This window comes from Epinephelus moara, chromosome 19 (genome assembly GCF_006386435.1).
Source record: "Epinephelus moara isolate mb chromosome 19, YSFRI_EMoa_1.0, whole genome shotgun sequence".
Classification (NCBI taxonomy): domain Eukaryota; kingdom Metazoa; phylum Chordata; class Actinopteri; order Perciformes; family Serranidae; genus Epinephelus; species Epinephelus moara.
Genome location: NC_065524.1, coordinates 28,865,131 through 28,883,298, shown reverse-complemented (window position 1 = coordinate 28,883,298; position 18,168 = coordinate 28,865,131). Strand labels below are relative to the sequence as shown.

Genomic DNA, 18,168 nt, shown 5'->3' with positions numbered 1-18,168 from the left:
GGAGTTTGTTTGACCCATCCTCTACTCTACTTATTTTCAGGCGCTTATACACTAAAGAAAACATACTTATATTTCTTTCTGTGACTATATACCCCTGAATCCTACTCACTGCACCGTTAAGAATTATCATGAAACCAAACTAAAGTTATTCTAAAACTCAGCAAAGACAAAAATGGACAAACCAGTTGACTGTCACATACGTACCTGCTTTTACATTTGAATGTAGCTGCGAATCTTCCACATGCAGAACAGCTGCGCATGTCAGCTGGTGATTGATTCAACTTGATGAGGAAACAAACTTTCTAAAGCAGTTTTAGCTTCCACTCTCCCCGTAGATGGAGTCAGCAACAGTCATTAGATCCAGTAATCCTGATGTCCATTTCATTTAGCCTGAGAGGAAGAGAGAGACGGAGAAAGATGGAGATAAAAGAGGATAGACAGACGAGACGAAGAGAGGAAAAAGAGAGGGATTTTGGACTCAGTGCCTGTATAGAATTTTAATACCAGCGTTTAAACATAAATCAGTAGATTTACACACAGGGGCAAAGTCAATCTGTGAAATCAAGTTTAACTTTTGAGTCATTGACCCATAGCAAAGTGTCACACTGCTGACCTTTGAGGTTGTAGCTCAGCTGTGTCTCACTGTCCGCTTCAAAGAGACAGTGTGCAGACATTAGCACACAGGAGTCGATGGTACAAACAGCCATGTGAGCAGTGACCAAGCTTTTAGCACCACCTATTCAACAAGGATGTGTAGATTAACTTTGCTGTGCCACTCTGTGATGTGACCTTGTGTCCTCTGCAATGCTCACTTTAAAATGTAAAAAGCTAACAATCCCACAATGCAATGCGCCACATATTATGGAAATTATGATAATTCATAAGAGCCCGAAATGTACTGCTCACTGAGTAAACTATTAAGTGTCAGGGGAGTATTTAATGAGTGAGGGAGTGCAGTCACACACACACACACACACACACACACACACACACACTGCAAGATGCCTCTGCAAAAAACTCAGAGTTGCAAATTAAACAATGTTTACAAGAATACACAACACACAAATGAGTAGATACGAGATTTAAGACCCGAACAAGCAGAACTCCTGGAGCAGGACGGGGGCGTAAATATAAATAATGCAGGTAATGCAGTTCCCCTGGGGCCCTTAGAGAGAACTGGCCCTACAACAACGTCTATGGCGGAGAATGGCCCTTGCAAGTAAGTTAGATTGCCACTCTGGAAATACGCCTGTGTTCAAAGAAAAACTCACATGACATTACAGGCAGTGCCGTTTGCACCATGCACACCTATATATCCAGGTGGGTTGCCACATCTCCTTCTCTCTCCTTCCTCTCCATCTGATCTCTCTGCGATGGAGCCTTTGTTTGGTGTGGTTGACAGCGTGGTCGATATCATGGCACACCTTTAGCACTCCTTTCATCCGTACAGTGTGGCTGACAGCTTTTGCTGGGGGACACAGATCGCCCCACTTGGAGCTGTTTCTGTTTGCATCTTATTAGTTCATTTTTGTCAAATAAATTTGCTCTTCTTTTGGTAACACATCTCTGACCCTGTGGATTCATTTAAACTTGTGTGAGCTTAGTAGCTTAAAGCAGTCTTAATGACTTCCTTAGGTGAAATTCCCAAGGCGACAACTTTCCTTTCCTGCCCCCACCACACTATATACCCTTGGAACTGACAAACCCTTCTCCATTATGGTCTCCTGATGGTCATGGGAAAACATTACAACATCTTCTCAACATCTTAACATCACTGTAAACAGTCTGTGTAAACAAGATGGTAGATAAAAATATAATACTATACTAAAACTAAAGTTCGTGCTATTATGTTTTGTATGGCACAATTTCACTCAAACAATATCCTACGAATTAGTGCCCCACGAGTCACGTTCCATCCTGATCATAAGGTTACGTAATTACTGTTAAGTTAAATTGGTTAGGTTTAGGAAAGGAAACATGGTGAGGTTGTAACTCAAAATGACTCAGAGTTATTTGGGGAAAGTCCTGTGTTTTGTGACCAATCCACTGCACCAAAATGCCTCCTAACTGGACCGCTTTTTTATACGTTGTTTGAGGCTAAATGTGGCAAAATGTTGCTGTTAATTTCAGTGAGAGCCACTTTACAAACGGCCCCCAAGATAGTAGCCATGTATGTAATGGCCTCACAGACCACCACCATCTACAACGCTGCCTGTCTAAAGGTACAATATTACAAACTTGTCCCTCATCACCTTGTTTGTTGTTGTGTGAAACATTTGCCCTCCAGTGCCATTTTTTGGTTGTATCTATGCCATCATAAAGAATGCATGGATGTATGAGGGCAGTGACCTATACAACATCTGAAACGGACGTATTTTTCTTTGTTCGTTAAGGAAGTATAAATGAGCCCCAGCGTGGCATCAGCAAGGCATCAGCAACCTGTAAATAAAAACTTGAGCTCGGTACAGGTGACATCCCCACATGTTTTGTGAGTAAAGTCTCAATTCTATAAAACTAAAATTAAGTTGTTTTTTTAAGAGTCAATAAATCAAACTGCAGACTGTTATTGTCCAAAGATTCTTGCACTGTCTGAGCTCGAGGCCTGTTTTCAGTGTCTTTAGTTCAGCCCTGCGGACCATACTCATTAACACATCACTCTTGTCATCAATACTACAAACCAGCCTACGGCTCAGTTTACATCCCCAACTACCAAAGCAACATAAAACATTCCAATAGCTCTGTGGTATTGCCTTATTTCATCGCCCTGCAGCTTTTTAAGCAGGTACATCAGACAATAACCTGAAAAAAATGTAATTTTGAACATTTTGAGTCTTTCAGCCACTATCAGAGGTACATCACATAATACAGACAAAACACCACCTCATATTCAGTCTCAGGATGTCGTATAGGCAGCGAGCGATGCATGCCTTCCATTTTTGTCCATGATACGTATTCAGGTTGTGTTTCGTGCAGAAGCTGGAAGCCGTAGCCTACAGGTGTGAGTCCATCAGCGCAGTGGAAGCCACCATGAAATAGTTGCACTGAGCTGGATGGAAATGCATGGAATAAATTGTCAGCCTGTGAAGCATGTGGAGCATGGAGACTGAAGCTATGATGTATGGAACAAATTTCTGCTCTCACGTGGAGAACAACATGATTATTTTTTGGAAAGATTAATGGTTCAGGAGTTTGGTGTTACTCTCTGTGAGCAGCTGCAACATCATCTGTGCAGGGCAAAGTGAAAGTAACTTTAGATTTATGGGCCTCAAGACATTAGTGTGCAGGTTGTGACTTTCTAATGTAGCGAATAAGCTCACACAAAAGCTTCCTGCATTTCCTCTGCTGGTATTTAGGTTTCCATAATGCTTCAGATGATGGAAGTCACTTCCATAAGGAAAGCAAATGGAAAACAAATGATGGCTGATGTTTGTGTGTGTGAAAACCCCTGATAGACGTCATGGGACTTTTCAAAGCACAGACTTACATGGATCATCTATAATCTCCAAATCATTGCAAATCACTTCTTATAGGACGATCAGTCTTGTGGAATTACTTCCTTTAAGCTTTCCTGTAATTTCTCCTGCTGCAAAAGTCCTTAAAACCAGCACTCTGAATCACAGTGTGCCGTGACGACTGCAGAGTGTGTAATGCCCATAATACAATAATCATGTCTGGCAGCCAATCACTCACTGCATGCATCAATCAGTTCAGAACTATAATCCATGGAAGAAATGATCCAGACACATGAACAAACAAAACATCAAGAAAACTCTCCCGAAATCCCGGGACCCAGATCAGGATCTACACCTCAAGCTAATCTCTTCTCCTCTGGGCTGTGTGCTAACTTCCCGTCAAGTTTAATTAAAGTCTGTCAACAAGTTTTAAAGTTATCCTGATGTATAACAGACAATTAAAGCAGGCGTAAAACAAAAGCTCCCCCACTCACAGCACCTACACTAGTTGTAGCATGCAGCTCCGGATGAAGTGATGCAGCCTGGGGTCACTGGGGGTTTGGGGTCTTTCAGCATCACACACTCAGCCAGGCAACCCCACCAGGATGGACTCTGTTTGATCCGCAGCCATGTAGAGGATCCTTCTGCTGCTTCAGTAGCACTCCTGATGGCTTCTGTTTTCCTACATCCTGTCATTCCCTGGAGACTCAACACTTTGCTGAGGGACATGGATGGATTACTGAACCAGCCTACCAAGGAACCAAAGTGTAAGGGAACCTTTGGTAACACTTCATAAGACAGCCCGCGTTTTAGAGTGTACCTCTCGCCCACTTTCCCGGGAGTTAGCGTATAACTCCAGGGAACTTACATGTACTTTCCCAGGAGTTATACCCTAACTCCCGGGGAAGTATATGCTAAGTGACCGCGTCGTTATACTCTAACTCCTGGCAAAGTATGTGGTAAGTGACCGGGAATTATGCTCTAACTCCAAGGAAAGTACATGTAAGTTCCCGGGAGTTATATGCTAACTCCTGGGAAAGTGGGCAAGAGGTTCACTCTAAAACGCAGGCTGTCTTATGAAGTGTTACCGAACCTTCACTTGCAAAATTTCTAGAGCTGCAATGATTAAGTTGTCAACCAATAGATTAATCACCAGCTAATTTGAACATTGATTAATCAGTTTGAGTAATTTATTGAGAAAAAAGTAGTCAAAACGTTCTGATTCCAGCTTCTTAAATGTGAATATTTACTGTCATAGAGGAATGAAGAAACCATGAAACTGTATATCTTTGGGTTTTGGAAAAAACAAGACATTTGAAGATCAACATTTTTTTTTCACATTTTTTCTGATATGTCATAGACAAAACAACTTGTGAAATCATTGGGAAAATAACTGACAGATTAAGCGATAATAAAAATCATTGCAGCCCAAAAATGAAAAAGTACTGACCAGGAGGAGACTCAAAATAACCACAAAGACTTGCAAAGGAACTGCAAAGAGACTTAAGAAAGAAAATAACTACAAAAATGGGCAATACAAACACAAGGAGACATTTGTTTTCAGTCTGTTTCTGTGCATTTGGTGGGTGTGGCCTTCTGGTTCGCACCCCCTGCCAATCCTTTTAAGTGCCAGCAGCTGTTGAACCTGCACACCTGAACCACATCTACAATCAAACCACTGCAGTATAAAACCCCAGCTCAGACATACAGACTCTGTCAGATCATTCAGTCTCCTCTGTGTTACAGACATCAATTCTAGCCTCTAGTTTTTGGGCACTTTTTCTTTTTGTACTTTTGGACATCAATTCACACTGTTTTGTGTCTCAGGTTCACCACGCCAGCCTCAACCGTAACCTGCCATGTCCAGCCTCGTTCTTGTCCTCTGTCTCTGATTTGGACTGCTCTGCCTTAAGATAATCTGCCTGCTCTGCTTCGCCACTCCCTGCCCACCTCAGCCATCATTTCATTCAAGCCCTCAGCTCCATTTCTTCAAACTACAATAAACTCCCTTTAAATGTTCCCCATGTCCTGATCCTGTTTGCATTTAGGTCCTAAGTTGAACTGCCTCAACATAAAACAAACAAAAGACAAACGAAGATGAAGAGAGACTTTATAGTATGTGAGCGAGCTGCTCGTGGACAGGTGCCCTGGGCAGCTGTGAGCGAGCTGCTCGTGGACAGGTGCCCTGGGCAGCTGAGGATTCAGTGCCTTGCTCAGGGGTGTCTCGGCAGTGCCGAGGAGGTGAATTGGCACCTCTCTAGCTACCAGTTCACCCTCCATATTTGATCCCCATGGGGACCTGAGGCTGTGACCCTTCAGGTTCCAACCCAGGTCCAAATGGGCTGAGCTACTGCCACCCCAAAAGGCACTGCTGGGATTTGAACCCAGGATCTCCTGTTTACTAGACAGGCGCTTTGACCAACTAAGCCACAGCGCCATATGTTTGAATCTGAATTTGAATTTATTTATTTAATAGGGACAAGGCAATTAAAATAGTTTCATTCATTTCATTACATTACCTGATGTGCTGTAAAAATTATAGCTACATCTAATTTTAAACTCCCGTTCCTAGTATGTCACCTCAGTAAGACATGAAGCGACTACAAAGAGACACAAAACAACCAAAAGGAGAAACAAAATGACCACAAAGACATGCAAACGAACTGCAAAGAGATTTAAGACAGAAAATAACTACTAAAACAGGCAAAATAACCACAAAGAGACAAAAAAAAAATCAAAAAAGACACAAAAGAGGAAAGAAGAAGAAGATACACCTTATATATCTCTGAGGTGATATATACACACAGGCCCAAAATACACACATACACAAACAGGACCATTGGGTGGGTGGGGGGGCTGCCCATGGGCGGGTGCCCTGGGTGGTTGGGGGTTTGGTGGTCTGGCGCTGCCAATCTGCCCTCCATGTTTGGTCCCGATGAGGACTTGAGGCTGAAGACACAAAACAACCAAAAGGAGACACAAAATGACCTCAAAGATATGCAAACGAACTGCAAAGAGACTTAAGAAAATAATAATAATAATAAAACAGGCAAAATAACCACAAAGAGACATATGTTGTCATATCTACATGTCTCAAAATATACACACGCACAAACAGGACCTATACATGCATTAAAAGGACAGATGTCAGAATGAGGGGACTGACATGGACAGGTACCCTGGGCAGTTGGGGGTTCGGTGACTTGCTCAGGGCCCAGGAGGTAGGCTGGCACCTCTCAAGCTGCCAGTCCACCCTCCATATTTAGTCCCAACGGAAACTTGAGTCTGCGACCCTTAGGTTCCTTACCCAACTCTCTAAGGACGGAGCTACTGCCACCCCAAAAGGTACTGCTGGGATTTGAACCCAGGATCTCCTGTTTACTAGACAGGCGCTTTGACCAACTAAGCCACAGTGCCATATATCACCACAGTAAGACAGGAAGCTACTGCAAAGAGACACAAAACAACCAAAAGGAGACATAAAATGACCTAAAAGACATGCAAACAAACTGCAAAGAGACTTATAAAAAAAAGCAACTACTAAAAGAGGAAAAACAACCACAAAGAGACACAAAACAAGGACAAAGAAGAAGAAGACGAAGAAGAGTTATTCTTTGTTAATCCAAAAAATGTATGAGAGGCCTCCGCAATGCCAGAGGAAGCTATTACTCAGCTTTAATAAAAGAAAATAAGAACAACCCCAGGTTTCTTTTCAGCACTGTAGCCAGGCTGAATGAGGGTCACAGCTCTATTGAGCCTTGTATTCCTTTAGCCCTTAGCAGTAATGATTTTATGAGCTTTTTTAATGACAAAATTATAACTATTAGAGGCAAAATTCATGACCTCCTGTCCTCAGATAGTACCTATCTGCCCTCAAACACAGCTGTAAGACCTAATATATGCTGTAAAGCCCTGTGAGGCAAATTGTGATTTGTGATATTGGGCTTTATAAATAAAATTGATTGATTGATTGATTGATTGATTGATTGATTGATTGATTGATAATCCCTGGAGGGAAATTCAATTATTTAATCTGTCATCATATATACACAGGCCAGAAATACATACACATGCACAAACAGGACCTATAAATGCATTGGATGGGGGGATGTTGGGGTGGGGGGGTGGAGGGGGCTGCCCATGGGTGGTTGTGGGTTGAGTGCCGAGTGCCTTGCTCTGGGGCGTATTGGTGGTGCCCAGGATGTGAGCTGGTGCCTCTCCAGCCACCAGTCCACACTCCAATTTTAGTCCCAACAGGACCTTTAGTCTGTGACCCTTAAGTTCCTAACCCAAGTCCCTATGCACTGAGCTACTGCCGTCCCAAAAGGCACTGCTGGGATTTGAACCCAGGATTTCTTGTTTACTAGACAGGCGCTTTGACCAACTAAGCCGCAGTGCCATGTACTAAACAGGCAAAATAACCACAAAGAGACATAAAACAAAAAAAAGGACGAAAAAGAAGAAGAATGGTTATTCTTTGTTAATTCCTGAAGGGAAATTCAATCTTTTTTAAACTGTTGTAAAATATACACACAGGCCAGAAATACATACACATGCACACACAGGACCTATAAATGCATTGGATGGGAGGGATGTTGGGGTGGTTGTGGGTTCTGTGTCTTGCTCAGGGGCGTCTTGGTGGTGCCTGGGGGGTGAGCTGGCGCCTCTTCGGCTGCAAGTCCACCTTCCGTACGGCAAGTGGACTTGAATCTGCAACCATTCAGTTCCCAACCCAAGTCTCTATGGACTGAGCTACTGTCGCCCCAAAAGGTACTGCAGGGATTTGAACCCTGGATCTCCTGTTTACTAGGCAGGTGCTTTGATCAACTAAGCCACAGCACCATATGTACAGTATTACCTCAGTAAGACATGAAGTAACTACAAAGAGACACAAAACAACCAAAAGGAGACACAAAATGACCTCAAAGACATGCAAATGAAGTACAAAGAGATTTAAGACAGAAAATAACTACTAAAACAGGCAAAATAACCACAAAGACACATAAAACAAACAAAAAAGACAAAAGTGAAGAAAGAAGAAGAAGATACACCTTATATATCTCCGAGGTGATATGTACACACAGGCCCGAAATACACGCATACACAAAAAGGACCGATGTGTGCATTGGGTAGGGGGGGCTGCCCATGGGCGGGTGCCCTGGGTGGTTGGGGGTTTGGTGGTCTGGCTCTGCCAGTCCGCTCTCCATGTTTGGTCCTGATGAGGACTTGAGGCTGCAACCCTTCGGTTCCCAACCCAGGTGCACTGAGCTACTGCCACCCCAAAAGGCACTGCTGGGATTTGAACCCAGGATCTCCTGTTTACTAGACAGGCGCTTTGACCAACTAAGCCACAGCACCATGTATCAGAAAGAAGGCCCAAAATGCACACATGCACAAACAGGACCTATACATGCATTAAATGAAGAGATGTCAGGGTGAGGGGGCTGCCATGAGCAGTTGGGGGTTTGGTGCCTTGCTCAGGTGTGTCTCGTGGTGCCCAGGAGGTGAGCTGGCACCTCTCCAGCCACCAGTCCACACTCCAGTTTTAGTCCCAACGGGACCTTGAGTCTGCAACCCTTAAGTTCCTAACCCAGGTCCATATGCACTGAGCTATTGCCGCCCCAAAAGGCACTGCTGGGATTTGAACCCAGGATCTCCTGTTTACTAGACAGGCGCTTTGACCAACTAAGCCACAGCACCATATATCACCTCAGTAAGACATGACACAACTACACAGAGACACAAAACCTAACAAAAGGAGACAAAATGACCACAAAGAGACATAAAAGGATTACAAATAGAGATAAAACAAACAAAAAAGACACAAAGGAAGAAGAAGAAAATATACTTTACTAATCCCCGAGGGAAAATTACATTTTTTCACTCTGTTGTCATATACACACAGGCCCGAAGTGCACAAACAAGACCTATACATGCATTGTGTGGGGGAAGTTCCCATGGACGGCACTCCGGGCAGTTGGGGGTTTGGTGCCTTGCTCAGGAGTGTCTCGGCGGCGCCCAGGAGGTGAGCTGGCGCCTCTTCAGCCACCAGTCCACACTCCAGTTTTAGTCCCAACAGGACCTTGAGTCTGTGACCCTCAAGTTCCCAACCCAAGTCCCTATGGACTGAGCTACTGCCGCCCCAAAAGGCACTGCTGGGATTTGAACCCAGGATCTCCTGTTTACTAGACAGGCGCTTTGACCAACTAAGCCACAGCGCCATATATCACCTCAGTAAGACAGGAAGCGACTACAAAGAGACACAAAACAACCAAAAGCAGACACACAATGACCTCAAGAGACTTAAGAAAGAAAACTACTAAAACAGGCAAAATAATCATAAAAAGACACAAAACAAACAAAAAAAGAAGACTTTGTTAATCCCTGAGGGGTGATTCAATTTTTTCAATCTGTCGTCTTATACACACAGGCCCAAAATGCACACATGCACAAACAGCACCTATACATGCATTAAATAAAGAGATGTCAGGGTGAGGGGGCTGCCATGGATGGGTGCCCTGAGCAGTTGGGGGTTTGGTGCCTTGCTCAGGGGCATCTTGGTGGTGCCCGGGAGGTGAGCTGGCGTCTCTCCAGCTGCCAGTACAGACTCCATATTTAGTCCTAACAGGGACTTAAGGCTGCTATGCTTCAGTTCCCAGCCCAGGTCCCGATGGACTGAGCTACTGCCGCCGCAAAAGGCACTGCTGGGATTTGAACCCAGGATCTCCTGTTTACTAGACAGGCGCTTTGACCAACTAAGCCACAGCACCATATATCACCTCAGTAAGACAGGAAGTAACTACAAAGAGACACAAACAACCAAAAGGAGACACAAAATGACCTCAAAGATATGCAAACGCACTGCAAAGAGACTTAAGAAAAAAAAACTACTAAAACAGGCAAAATAACCACAGAAACATATAAAAACAAACAAAAAAGACACAAAAGAAGAAAGAAGACATACCTAAGAAGACATACCTTATTTATCTCCGTGGGGATATTCAATTTTTCCCACGCATGCGCTGCCCATGGGCTGCTGCCCTGGGCATTTGGTGGGCTTGCACCTCCCCAGCTGCCAATCAAACCTCCATGTTTGGTCCAGATGAGGACTTGAGGCTGCAACCCGTCGGGTCCCAACCCAGGTCCCTATGGACTGAGCTACTGCCACCCCAAAAGGCACTGCTGGGATTTGAACCCAGGATCTCCTGTTTACAAGACAGGCGCTTTGACCAACTAAGCCACAGCGCCATATATCACATCAGTAAGACATGAAGCAAATACAGAAAGACATATACACACAGGCCCAAAATGCACACATGCACAAACAGCACCTACATGAACAGATGTCAGGGTGAGGGTGCTGCCATGGACAGGTGCCCCGAGCAGTTGGGGGTTTGGTGCCTTGCTCAGGTGCATCTCGGTGGTGCCCAGGAGGTGAGCTGGCACCTCTCCAGCTATCAGTCCACACTCCAGTTTTAGTCCCAACAGGACCTTAAGTCTGTGACCCTCAAGTTCCCAACCCAAGTCCCTATGCACTGAGCTACTGCGCCCCAAAAGCCACTGCTGGGATTTGAACCCAGGATCTCCTGTTTACTAGACAGGCACTTTGACCAACTAAGCCACAGTGCCATATATCACCTCAGTAAGACAGGAAGCAAATACAGACGCACACAAAACAAAGAATACAAAATGACCACAGACAACAGACAAAACATGTATAGCAACTACAAAGAGACACAAAACACAGTGTGTCTTGATCCTGTGTCGGGTGGTGATGGGGCCATTTGCACGTCTGTGCCCAGGGCCCTGTTGTCTCATAATCCGCCCAAGCTGAGGGACCTGCCTGCGAAGTCCCTTCATCCCACTCCCACTTGGTGTTGTTTATGGATGGTGGATGACTGATTTTATCAGTAATGGAGCACTCCAGTATTTCATGTGGTTTTGTTGGGTATGAGATGAACACATCAGCTTGTTACTGTTGAACACATCAGCACAAAACCAGTGTTTTAAACTTGCAAATTAGAGTTTCTTTTACTTTCTCGTTTTATAGCATAATTCCATTTTCTGCATACTTTTCCTGGGCTGAAATCTTCATTTAGAGGCTGAAATGTATTCCAGAGTAGGGGTTTTTAAAGCATTAAATCTATGTAATGTGCAGTAATGTAAGGAAACCCCAGAGATATTTAACCTCTCTGCGCAGTCCTTTGGAATTACACACAAGTTAGTGAAATTAACATCGCATGACCTCTTTAAAGCAAAACAAATCTAGCTCACACACACTTTTGGGCTTAATACAAAAAGCAGTAATGTCTCTCCGAAGACTTTCCATGTCTTTCTGTTAATGACTTACCAAAGTGGTTAGTGGTTAAAGTCTCATTTCATGCCCCACAGCCGAGCTATAAAACCCAAACCCTCTCCATTTTGGAAGGTTTAATGAAGAAATTTAAAGCAGACTAAATCAAATTTGACTCAGCGATATAAACATAATGACTGTTGTCTTATAGTCTGTTCTGCAGAGGAGTGTCGGTGTCTAAAGTGTGGGTCCTAATGGCTCGGCATGACAGCAGTGTTAATTACCAATCTGTTCTCCTACGCTCCTCTCTTTTCTTTTTTTCTCTCACAGGGGTATCACACTGTCACTTCTTTGAAGAGCCAATATTAAGAGGAATTTAAATTTCACGCATCATAAGAGATATTTGTTCAACCCCTCTGGTGAAGGACTTTGGGTCAAAGTATGAGTCAGTTTGTTTTAAAAAATCCCTAATATTTGCACAGAAATACTGAATTTTAATGGACCTATCAGAGCTTTGACATGTTTGCATGCATTCCCTAAACAACAGTTTAAATTCAGTCAGGCAGAGCTGCAGTGAGTGAAGCGATGTGCCCAGTGGACGGCCTCCAGCACACATGTCGGCGTCTTTTTATTTTTTTCTGTTTGGCAATTAACTCGTGACTGCTATAATGTTGTGGATTGCATTTTGTTCCCAGGAGCATGTGTGGAATCAAAGTTATGAAAAGTCATTCAAGCAATTACAAAATGTCCCCATCACATGATGACTATTTGCATCTGTTCTCATTTGGCTATCACTACTCATCTCATCTCAGTGTTAACCTGATGGGTGAGCAGCACCAATACAACAGCTGCATGACAACCACAACATCATACTCATGTTTTGACAGATTGGGATCAAATTATGGCCCTGGACATTGTGAGATTCACCAGCCCTGCAGTCCCATTTCAGCCGTAGTCATTCATCTGAAAACCATGTTGATGGTACGTGCCTTAGTGCTGTCAAAAAATATACTGATGAAGAAAAAGTCACTCTTGTTGTTTTTCAGTTTATTTATTTTAATCCTCCATTTGCATCTGCAATCTGTATATGTTTTATGCAACACATTCTCACTCTGACCTTGTCACATATCGGCGTTTGGTCGTGGAGTTTCCATGTTGAGATATGACGTGCAAAGTACCCTGAGTGCATTGGTTTTTGAGGTTCTGTGACACCGTGTCAACTTCAGCCTGTTACATGCATTATCTGTTGTCAGAATACATTTTCACAGGAAGTGTACAGTTTGCATACGGTCTCTTTCAAAATAAACGTGGATGGAAATGTGGATTTCCATCAACAACAAACATACGTTGTTACGTTTTGCCTACACATGCACATGGCTGAGTTGAGGCAACAAAAGCATGTGGATGGGTTTAGGAAAAAAGAAGGAAGTGAATCACATGGGAAGCAAACACCCACTTCCCAGGTGAAAGTCGCTGGTTGTTGGACCCATTCACCACAGCTCCTGCCCGCCTTACTCGGACTTTCGCCCACTTAACTTATGTAGTTGTCCCACCACGGTTCCCCCTGATGTCGCCAGGCACCGTTACACCATAATGACCTAGGCGCATATCATGTCGACATGAAAGGACAGATTTTTTTGTCTGTGTCTGATGCCAAAAGTCACTGGCCAAAAGATGGTTTTCAACAACTTTGGAGCGAGACCAGGTTGGTTTTAGGTTTTGGCACTAAAGTTCCCATCATGCTGTGGGTAATTATTTTTATTTACTTTATATATTTAGTTTGCCCTCATCACTTTTTGTATGTTAATTCTGTGCTCTACATAACATTGTGAAATTTTAAAATTTAGGTGGAGGGTTCAAATAAGCCTACTGGGTTTTTCGCCTCTTCCTGCACCATGTACTATTTATCTGTTATTCTTGTGTATTTTTAAACTGTGCAAAATGAAGTAAACTAAACTAAACGAAGTGCAGCACTGCCCATGAGTAAGTTAGCTGTGTGCTCCACCTGAGCACCATTTAGTTTTTAGTTGGTTAAAGCTGGATAATATAACATTTTGGCAAATCAAAAAGTGAAGTTTCATTTAAGGGTTTGCACCTACGTTATCAGGCCCGTTTCCACCGCAGGAACTTCGGGGTAATTTTATGGGGCCGGGGCCGTTGGTGCGTGTCTCCACCGCAGGAACCACCCCTGAAGGACAGAGTTCCGGAACTTTTACAGGGGCTAAACAAGTCCCTGCCTTGGAGTAGGTACTCAGAACAGCCCCGAGAAACTCCTGGCTGGGGTTTGGGGATTACTTGGTGCTGATTGGATATACTCAAGGCGGGATGTGACATTTTGTAATTAATAACATGGTTATCGTAGATTAGCTGGGCTAACTGTTAGCTGTTAGCTGTTAGCCATTAGTGGTGTCTGTAATAACTCAATAAACGGTCCGTGAAAAAAATATTTTTTCCAGCAGATATCTTAGTTACAACATGATTGAGCTAGCAAAGCAGTTTTGTGTTGCTATGTGTGGTATTTATTCAGTTTTGGGAAATCACGATGTCTAGAAAGCATCAGTGGCTGCAGCTGACAGGGACAGCTAACAGCAGCAGCAAAGCTAACATCAGGACGTCATCTGTTAAAAGCCTCCCGTTGTCGGATACGACATGAAACTACTCCAGTTAGCTCAATCATGTTGTAACTAAGACATCCGCTGGAAAAAAAAAATTTTTCACAGACCGTGACCGGAGTTATTACAGACACCACTATCGGCTAACAGCTAACAGCGTCCCTAAGACACCACTATCGGCTAACAGCTAACAGCGTCCCTACACCCCTACATCGCCCCGGTTAAAATGGTCGCGCAACGATTACATCACATCCAGAGCCCGTAACTTTACAGGAACCTTCCTCCTACTCCGCTCTCTCAGTGGAGACACGGCGGTTGAGAGGGCCGAGCGAGAGGACGTTCCTGTAGTAGTTCCTGCCCCCCACATAGTACCAGGAACTTCTTCAGTGGAAACGGGCCTATGGTTCAGTGAGTAACCCAGATGCACAGCCATTTAACATATCCTGATAACATGGTATGTATATCTGGTTTGTAAATCGGCATACAACAGTCTGTGTGACCTCTAACAAAACAGCGCCCTGCAAATGGTGTCATCATGTTGCATTCTTAACGTAAAGTTACATATGTAAGGTTTAGGAAAGAAACATGATTGGGCATCATCACATTACAAACTTAACATAAAGGAATGTAGTTAACGTAAAGTTAAGAAGGGTTAGATTTAGGAAAAGAAACATGATGGCGACATAACTTCAGATTAACTCAAAGTTCACTTGGTGTCACACAGTTCTTAACACTGCTCTCCTGGGGGAAAGTCACATGTTTTTGACCCATCCACCACCCGAACTTGCCTTCTAACATGGACCTTCACTCTTTATACTACCTCCTCCTTCTTTACTCCCATCAGCGCATTGGTCACAAGATCCCACCCTGCCTGATTACATGGGTTATACACAAATTATGGATGCATTACTTTTCATAGGTATCAGTACGATTGCAGGCTGTTCTTATGCATAAGATGCATGAGAGCAGCCTGGGCCATTATGGAAATAAGTGTAGGTAAATAACCGAATGGATTGCATGCTATATGCTCAATTTGAGCCAATTTTAGGAAGTCTAAACCACTGAAAAGTTCAGGAAAACATGTGGAAGCTGCTAAAACTTAGAGAAGGAGGCCAGCAGGAAAGGGTGATTCTGCCTCCTATCTCCTATGGCAACAAAAAGAAGTAACTAATTTTTAGGATTTAATAATATCGCTAATGTGAAGACAATATGGACCTACATTTTAGGAAAAACTGTGTAAGTCTTGTACTGCTGTAGAAGTGTATGAAATGAGATTAGAATCAGAGTGTGAGCCAAGAATCCAAGAAACAGCAGCTTAATATCACATGATTGTAACACTAATACACTATCAAATCAGGTAGGAGTTGTTGTTATTAATATGTCACCTGACTGACAAGAAATGCACAGAACAAACAGCTCGTTTCTTGGTGGCCATCTCTGTACTGAAGGTTTTAAGTGTGACCAAAGACCAGACTGCCGTTCAACACTGAGAACTTAAATGTTACTTTGCCCAAACATTTAAGGAGCAGAGCTGGTCTCAGCTGGACCTCACATTAAAGTTCTGTCGAGCACAGTTGTCTCATTAAAATATTAGGGGTACTAACACAGAGCCATACTGTGCCCCTGGGCCTCTGAACAAGTGGAAGGAATTAATTAGTTTCTTACAGTAATGTAATCAAATTTCAAGAGACAAGCATTCTCCTTTTTTATATTTCCAAGCGTCAGCTGTCGTTAGACACATTATTACTCAGGGGGTGATGTTATTATTTCATTCTCTTCAAAATGTCAGTGTATATTTCTTTATTTATCTTTTACTTTATCCATTATTGTCTCTGTTATGTCTTGGCATATTTTTCTTTACTTAACACTGGAAGAAGAGAAGGCTCATTGGTTTCACTGATGTTGTCCTTCAAAGTAAATGGATGCTGTCTAACTCACATAGGGTGAATTTGTCAGTGTGCGTGGTCACAGTAGTTCTCTGCTTTTGGGCAAAACTGGGCTTCACTGCTCTTTAAAATCCATATAAGACATTCTGCCCAGTGGCAAACTGGTTTGTATGGATTGATTTGCATCAGTTGTTTCTACACACACACATGTAGCACCATAACAAATGTTTAGCAAGTAATTGAAATTCATAGCAGATTAAGAACCTGAGACCCAATCAGAATTTACATGAGTGAGATTGAGACTTGAACTTGAAATTTGACTTGGACTTTTAAGGAAACACTTATTATTAGATATATAGATATAATAAACAAAGACAGACAGGCGTTGTATAACCTCATGACTTGAACATTTATATATAGTGGCTGAAAATGTACCCTCACCAGCCACTTTATTAGGTACACCTTACTAGTACCGGGTTGGACCCCTTTTGCCTTCAGAACTGAATGTATTCTTGGTGGCATAGATTCAACAGGGTGATGGAAACATTCCTCAGAGATTTTGGTCCATATTGACATGATAACATCACACAGTTGCTGCAGCTTTGTCGGCTGCTGAGATCTGGTGACTGTGGAGGCCATTGGAGTACAGTGAACTCATTGTCATGTTCAAGAAACCACTTTGAGATGATTTGAGCTTTGTGACATGGTGCGTTATCCTGCTGGAAGTAGCCATCAGAAGATGGGTACACTGTGGTCATAAAGGGATGGACACGGTCAGCAACAATACCCAGTAGATCAGCAGTTTGTGAAACACTCAGACCAGCCCATCTGGCACCAACAACCATGCCACGTTCAAAGTCACTTAAATCACCTTTCTTCCCCATTCTGATGCTCAGTTTCAACTTCAGCAGGTCGTCTTCACCATGTCTACATGCCTAACTCCATTAAGTTGCTGCCACATGATTGGCTGATCAGCAATTTGGGTTAACGAGCAGTTGAACAGGTGGCCCGTGAGTGTATATATCTAGACCTCAGCATTGAATGGACAGTTGTATCAATGCTGTAAATGTTCATATTATCACAGCACTGATAGGCAACTTTTTATAATAGGCATTCAGACATGAAGACTTGTATTTGTCTTGACTGACTTGAAACTTTGATTTTCCCCCCTGCCCACAAGATGTGCTGATTTCACAACATAATCACACACCACAATACAGAGGCACAGCACAATGAATATAAAAAAGATTGCACACAAACTGTGAACAGAGAGCAGTCAGATGCGGGCAACATACAAATTAACTGAACGTATAATGAGCCACAGAGAAAAGACAACACTGTGATAAATAATGTTTTCCTGGTGCATATTAACCCACCTGAATAGAGCGGGCAGCGATCTCTCCAGTTAATTAGCATCTGGATAATTGGGTGTAATTACATTACATCTGTGAATTCACAGTTTTCCATTAATCTGGAGAACACGCTTCACACTTCATTGGATTTTATGAATGAAAACAATTTTTGGCCGCAGAGGTTCATCTGAGGAGACTGAGCACAGTTCAGAAAATCATATGGTATTAGAAAGAGAAGAAGAAAATGGATAGTAATGAAAATGAGTTGCTGATTTTCCAGAGGTTTTTTTTTTTTTTTCAAAAGAACAAGGCATGCAGCTGTTCCACTGCAAATAGCATTTGAAATGTTTAATTTTTCACTCTAATTTTTGTATTATGAGTATTTTTCACATTAAAATGAACAATGAAAAAATTATTAATGTTACAAATGTTATTTCATTCTTTTTTGAGGGGGAAAAAAGAAACAAAATAAGAGTTGTTAGCCTTGGCTTCCTGGTTTACACTGACAAGATGTTGACAGTGTGGCAGTGACAACATCTCACAACCCAATCGCCAGAATAAATGGTTGTATTG

The 18,168-nt window shown here is 42.8% G+C and overlaps 6 non-coding genes across 6 annotated transcripts; all 6 read right to left on the bottom strand.

Annotated features, from left to right (window-relative positions):
• Positions 1-5,815: 5,815 nt before the first annotated feature.
• On the bottom strand, positions 5,816-5,889 carry trnat-agu (transfer RNA threonine (anticodon AGU)). Its single transcript has one exon. It is a non-coding gene; the product is annotated as a tRNA-Thr (tRNA).
• Positions 5,890-8,736: 2,847 nt separating this feature from the next.
• trnat-agu (transfer RNA threonine (anticodon AGU)) lies at positions 8,737-8,810 on the bottom strand. The gene has a single exon. It is a non-coding gene; the product is annotated as a tRNA-Thr (tRNA).
• Positions 8,811-9,078: 268 nt separating this feature from the next.
• Positions 9,079-9,152, bottom strand: trnat-agu (transfer RNA threonine (anticodon AGU)). Its single transcript has one exon. It is a non-coding gene; the product is annotated as a tRNA-Thr (tRNA).
• Positions 9,153-9,599: 447 nt separating this feature from the next.
• trnat-agu (transfer RNA threonine (anticodon AGU)) lies at positions 9,600-9,673 on the bottom strand. The gene has a single exon. It is a non-coding gene; the product is annotated as a tRNA-Thr (tRNA).
• A 475-nt stretch (positions 9,674-10,148) lies between these two features.
• On the bottom strand, positions 10,149-10,222 carry trnat-agu (transfer RNA threonine (anticodon AGU)). Its single transcript has one exon. It is a non-coding gene; the product is annotated as a tRNA-Thr (tRNA).
• A 404-nt stretch (positions 10,223-10,626) lies between these two features.
• trnat-ugu (transfer RNA threonine (anticodon UGU)) lies at positions 10,627-10,700 on the bottom strand. The gene has a single exon. It is a non-coding gene; the product is annotated as a tRNA-Thr (tRNA).
• Positions 10,701-18,168: the final 7,468 nt, after the last annotated feature.